This window comes from Protomyctophum parallelum (assembly GCF_964188405.1).
Source record: "Protomyctophum parallelum genome assembly, chromosome: 1".
Lineage (NCBI taxonomy): Eukaryota > Metazoa > Chordata > Actinopteri > Myctophiformes > Myctophidae > Protomyctophum > Protomyctophum parallelum.
The window spans coordinates 92,125,463-92,132,547 of NC_139697.1; positions in this window are offsets into that span (position 1 = coordinate 92,125,463).

Sequence of the window (7,085 nt, forward strand, 5' to 3'; positions counted from 1 at the left end):
GGTCGGGAGCTGTCGTATGCTTTGTTCTCGGCTGTTTTTCTGTCGTACACAAGCGGAGCAGCATTGTCTGAACTGCTGACACGCTAATATAAAACTATGTATATACATCAATGATCAAATCACTACAACGTTGATTATGACTGCCTTGACGACATGATAGCCTATCTCGCATGCAGGCATCACTCACCCACAGGACTTATCACAGCAGTGCGCAGTCTCACGCCTTCGCCGTGCACTGCGCACAAATGGGTAAAATTAATATAGGCCAGCCTACAAACGTATTCCATTCATGGCAATGCGATGTCGATGTGTCATGTAGGTCACAGTAGGTGCGTGCATGCATGACATCAAGGCAAGCGAGGTGAGAGGGAAACAGACTACTAGTAGGGTAGGCCATGAATGGGTAGGGTATAGGCCTACAACTTTATTTAATTCCTGCAGATGTTCGTTCTTTATTTATTTAATAACACACCAGCTTGCAAGTTGCGTGTGCGTCTGTGTGTGTGTAAGAGAGGGGGGTGAGGCGGGCAGCAAGGCACGGGAGAAACTTTTTTCCCCCTTTAACCATGGTTTCCAGGTCGTATTGCAGTTGTTCATGTCGCAAAAACGAGGGCGAGGCTTGATTTCATAGGGCGTGCCAGATAGATTTCAGCCGTCACATTTATTAACGTCAGAACGAAATTAAGGAAGGATCAGCTGTTTGCGATCACTTTATAAATGCCGTGGCGATGTGGGTGTACTACGAAACCCACACTCGAATTTGGGGCAGATTTTACACTCAATTGATAAATGAGGGCCATGGCCTTTAAATGTGGCCCTCTAGGGTCTAGGCTATAGCAAGACACTTAACCCCGAACTATACTCCAGATCGCCACAACACGACTGCTCAGTGCTCTAATGCAGAGGACACATTTCACATTAGCCTATACAGCACAAATGTATAGAGCACCGAAGTCCTGACGTAACTCGCTCATCCCGACCATTCCCCTGGTTCGCGGAAGTGATTTCTCTATGGAGAATAACATGGGGTGATCTTAATATCGTCTACTATAAGCGTTGTGGTCCAAACATAAACAAGCTGTCTCGGCGTTATTGTCAGGGAGGTGTCTCTGTATCGTTTGCAACAGTCAGTCACTCATATATGATACAGTCTGCTTCTAGCGAAAATGTAACTAATTCAGTAGCAGTAACATTAGCGTTTTCTCTCAGTCAGTTGATTCTTCATATCCATATGAGTGAAGCGGCCGGGGTGACATGTTTATTTTTCAAACACAGTTGTTATATGAGGCGATGTCAAATCGCCTCAATGGGGATTACAATGCAACTAAACAAATACATGAACCTGGGGACTGACGCCCTCTACTGAAAGTGACGTCAGACTTCGGTGCTCTATAGGCCTAAAGTGCTAATTCAATTCAATACCTAACATGTTTGCTTTTTTAAATATCTTGCAGGTCTTGCATTTCTGAGACTGTGCAGGATTGTATTTGATTTTCTCATACCCTTGTTTTTGTGCGTTACTGTTTTGTTGTGCTTTTTTCCTATAATAAAGCTGATTTCTTCTATCTCTCCCCATTTTATAGTAAAATAATAAATGCATTTTACTACTTAGACAAGCAATGTAAATCTGATATAGGCCTATTATTATTTTCATCACCATCATCTTTCACACGGTTATCTATGATGGTTTGTGGTGTGTGTGTGTGTGTGTGTGGGGGGGGGGGGGGGGGGGAGAAAGCTCCCCAGGTGATGGCTAAATTTGGTGACCAAATGACCTTTCCACACAACTTCTACTTCCACTTCTAAGTAGTTGGGTATCATCAGCATAGAAATGAAAATTGACTCCGTGATTGGCAATGAGTTCGCCCAATGGCAGTATGTACAAGGAGAAAAGCAGAGGGCCAAGAATCGAGCCCTGTGGAATACCAGAACTGATGTCGTGTTTGTCTCGAGTCAAACTCGGCTAGATTGACAAAGTAACTTCTGTTTGATAGGTAGTAGGAAAAATAGATAGAAAAATAGATAGAAGGATAAAAGGATAAAATAGATAGATAGAAGGATAAAAAGTATTAAGAATTTAACATTTCAAGTAAAAGTAGCCTACGGTATTTCAATGTTACTTTCCACCAATGCCCAATGACCTGTCCATTAGCGCCACCATTAGGACACAATTTTTGATGACACAAGATATTCCAAAATCTAATGGCAATCTTCAGCAAAGATAGTGAGCCATCCCATGAGCTATCCTCTAGCCGCTAGCATTTTAGCCTGAGAGTGGCGCTAGAGTCTAGCGCCACTCTCAGGCTAAAATGCTAAAAACTTTTCACAATCACACTGTGACGAAGCACAATTTCAATTCACATATTTAAAGTAATTCTTAAGACCACATTCTTGAGACCAATATTGGAAAATGGTCACAGGAAAAATGGAGAGACTGAATGAAGGACTAGATTGAAAGTGTTAGTGTATTTGGATGGCTGGTGCAAGGAGAAGTCACCACGCTAAATATCATAACTGAAGTTGTGGACATTGAAGTGATGCACATCAGCGTCGGAGAGGAACAGGCACCGTCAGATCAGTTACGCAACTTTTAGGATATTTTAGTCCGTCAAACTGCCTAAACTGACCATGGAGAAGTTCACTGGAGATGCGAGTCAATTTGAGACAGCAATAGACAAAAACAGTAAGTCTGATAAATTCACATATTTAAAGCCATTCTTTAATGTGGCACAGCGGCTATGTAGTCGCGGGATTGGCTTTATCAGACCAGAATTATGACAATGCCATTAAAATGCTATAGGCAGGCATGTCGCGCGTAATTGTAGAACGCAGGGCATATTCACTGTGAACTTGAAGAGTGCGGGCGCAGACACCACAAAACAGTTTGCAATCAAACAGCCAGTCAATATAGACTATACAGCGCATGATAGACGCGCCGACCACGGCAACGACAGACAGGCTGACCACAGTGTTGCAGATGCAATTAGTAGTGTAGCAAGCAACTCTGACAATAGGCTACAGTATTACTGCAGACAGCTACCATTTGGATAGATTCACCAACGCAAAGCCAAGTACTATTAGATGGGGGTAGCACCCGCAGTTTCATTAAAGAGGATATTTCCAGAGCACTTAACCTGCCAGTTATACGTAAAGAAACGTTGACTTGAATATGTATGTGTTTGGTTCCAAAACACCCAATTACTTGCAGGAAAGTGAAGGCTCGTTTGAGAAATATTAAGAACAATCAAAGCATTGATGTGAGTGGTAGAGTATGTTAATACAAAGGCTATAACTTATACAATTGGGGTGGTTGTATTTTGTCTCCCTGCTCTTTTGAGACATTTAGGCCCAATCCCAATTGCCTCCCTCAAGCCCTGAGCCGCGGACCCTCATTGACTTTAATGACGTCAGCTGTAAGTGCTTGAGGGTGCGAGGCTGCAAGGGCTCCAAATTGTTGTGAAAGAAATGGGACAGCACTTTGAAGATGAGTCCGCCATTTATGACACTTTGCATAACTTTATAAAAACTGTCGTTATTCACAGCCAGTGCCTATATACCTACATGCTTGGCCTATTTATACATGTCTATCATGTCTATTTTAGTATTTAAGCTGATCGTTTTATTATTAGTTTAATAAATACTTTCCTGTGTGATATGAGTTGTAATATTCATATATAATATTCATTATACATTTCATTTCCATATTCTTTTACTTTGCTCATTAGTCATTTCTCATTATGTCTCCCATATTATTATTGTTATTAAATATATAGCCTATATCCTTCCATTCTGTCTCCTTTTGAGAACAGTGAGAAAGCACTATTGTGTTTGTTGACATTCTAATCGTGATACATAACTAATTTGCATACCTAAATGATTGACGTTCGGAGGATCCCCCTCATTCCACTGGTAACGCTATGAACTGTCATGGGTAATTTCTTTGCTAAAATCAGCCAAAGTCAGCATCGACGCTGACTTTGGCAAAGGGCACATAAAGGGGCGGGGCTGAGCCCTCACTGACTTACCGATTTCAAATGGGACATCCCTCAAGCCCTCGCAGACTTCACATGAAAGCACAGCTAAAGCCCATCACACACCGTCTGCGACCGCCGCGCGTCAAAACAGCCGCCTCCATTATTTTCAATGAACCTATCGCACACCAGTGCCAGACTGCCAGTTCTATTTTCCAGGCGGCGCCGCTTGGCAACGCGTCGCGTCGCACGGAGCCGGTGTGTGTTGGGCTTTAGTCAGTGAGGGCTCATTGAGTCAGCAAGGGATCGAGTGGATTGGGATTGGGCCTTTGATTGTGTCAAAGGTCAAATCTCACCTAGACACAGGATCTGACCAAAGTTTTGACCTTAAAGGCCTCAAAAGTGACAGAGTCTGTGGGAGCCGGCCAGGGCCCCCATGAGGATTTTCGGGGAATTGCACCCAACCGCACTGAAGACAGTCAGACACTGTTCAACACCGCCCTCCCCTGGCTAAACCAGGCATGGGCCCCCATGAGGATTATGAAAACTATTCGTTTCCGGCGCCTCATAGTCCGTTTTGTTCCTTGCGTTGGGGAGTTAAACGGACACAAAAAACGCAAGGTTATTTTATACATAGTCCGCTCCGTTGTTTACGTAGTCTTGCGTTTTCATGCGTCGGATTATAATCACTGTAATGTGCAAGCATCTACTAAGCAGACAGGCTCTATAGAGCGGCGCAGTCCCTCCCCCTTTTAGAACAACGAACGGCCCAGGAAATGAAAACGCAATGCATTTCCCCATAGGCAGTTTTTATTTAATTTATTTAAAGACCTTTTAAGCGTCGTACGAAGCCAACTCTTGTCGTGACTAATCATGACAACACACAATATTTTGGACCAAACAAATAATTACAAAGAAGAAAAACAACAAAAAAGTGTTGTAACCTTGCCGTCTTTCTAATTCTTTGTTTGGCCCGAAATATTGTGTGTGTTGTCATGATTTGTCATGACAAGAGTTGGCTTCTTACGACGCTTAAAAGGTCTTAAATAAATTAAATAAAAACTGCTTATGGGGAAATGCATTGCGTTTTCATTTCCTGGGCCGTTCGTTGTTCTGAAAGGGGGAGGGACTGCGCCGCTCTATAAAGGCTATGTGCGTGACATCATCGTTCCCGTAAATTATGCGGGAACTCTCACCGAGTGGTAAAAAAAAACACAACAGAAAAGTGTTCCGACTGTATTAAACATTAAACTCAACATTGCAGCTGTACGGAATCTTGAATTATCCTCTATCTGCAAAGTTTTTTATTCCTTAAAATGGTTATTAAAATGAAAATCTATCCCCAGTGAGCCATGCAATAAGTATTATCGTATAATACAATGTAGGCCTATATTACAAATCATTTTAAAGGCATACATGGTTTGTTTTCCCATTAAGTAGGCTACTTTCTGTTTGTCTGTTGGATAGTATAGTAGGGTATATATGAAAACACTGAACTAAGCACAAAAAACTGGTTTTTAATTTATTATTTAATTTTTTACAGTAAGTGGTATTTTAATAAACTATTTGGTCATAAGTTGTAGATGACAGTTATAGTACAATAACTGGTTATTAAATAAATTTTGACTGGTATATTACTATACTAATTAATGCACCCTATAACTAAATCAGGTTTAAGACTAACTTAAGCATAAATTAAGTTTAAGATTTCCATTTTACACACCATCTCCCTTTCAAAAGGCAAGAAAAATAAAGATTACGAGAGGAAAGGAGAAGGGGAAATATGTTTGTGCTTTTCCATTTGACATCATCCATTCAACGGAAAGGAATACACCAGTGTCAACCTTGTCACATTTTTATTTAAAACCAGCACAATTCAAGACATCATGAGTAGAGGCTATATTACGCTGCCCTGCCCAGTGCAGCAACGTTCACGCGACATCCAAAACATCTGCACACTCACTCACGCACACCGTCACAGACAATTAAAGTCCCAAATTCGTAGGCACGTCTTATAAACACAGCAAAATCCCCAGTTACTGTATCCATTCTGAACTCTGGGAGTGTAACAAAATGGACTCGTATGGGTAATTTTGTACATGCTCAGAGCTCACATATAACTAGAGGATTTTTATTGCGCAGTCATTCTCCAATCGCTCTGAAACCACAGCCTTTGGTTCCCTTGTACAAAAACGTGAAATTATTTTTAAGGGCCGTTTTCTTGTCTGAATCGAGACTTAAATACCACACACAAATCCATCACACAATCATTGTTCCTCACACTTTTCACGGTGAAATACTGGTTTATCTGCTTGACACGTAGGACAGGAGGAGTCCATGTTACGTACGCCGTGAAAATAAAAAAGGTTCCTCCATACTAACAGAACCCCCACTGTAAAAGTCCTTGACACAGATTTGTGCTTCAATACTGTATAACAATTATGATTTTAAAATGGTCTGTGGAAAAATACATAAATTACAATTTAAACTATACAAACAAACAAAAAACCAGTCAAGTTTCATGTGCTCAGTGGGTCACAGCTAGGTTTAACTGGAATGTCAGAAAGCCGATGGTATAGTGCAAAAAAATCAATCTTAAGGTATTGCCAGATTGAAATGTTTCAAATTGATCTCCCCCCGCTTATAAATGCTCCAAATTGGGACGGCAGGTGAAAGTGGTTAATGAAAGATTGCCCTAAACATGAACTCAGACTCAGTCACCACCTGGGTATACAAACCCATGCAAACGTTGTGGAAATAAAATAAAGATAGATGTAATAACTGTATAAATATGGTTGATATCCATGTTCCGTGAAACCCACATGAGACCATGCGTCAACCAGAGCTTTTCTTTTTTTTTTTACACACCATGAAAACACAACCAGTCACATACCAGACCATGTAAAAACACATTTAAAATAAACGCCTGACAGGGGAAAACTTTGACAGTTTTATTCCACCACAGCAATATGGTTGAGGAAAAATGTAATGAATTAGCACAAACAAAACAGAAACAAAAAGTTTGGTCTTTCACTAATATACATGTTTAGACCAAGCGCCTTACTGAGCCAAGCTTGAAGGAACTCTAATAGAAACCTGCTTGATATACAAAAA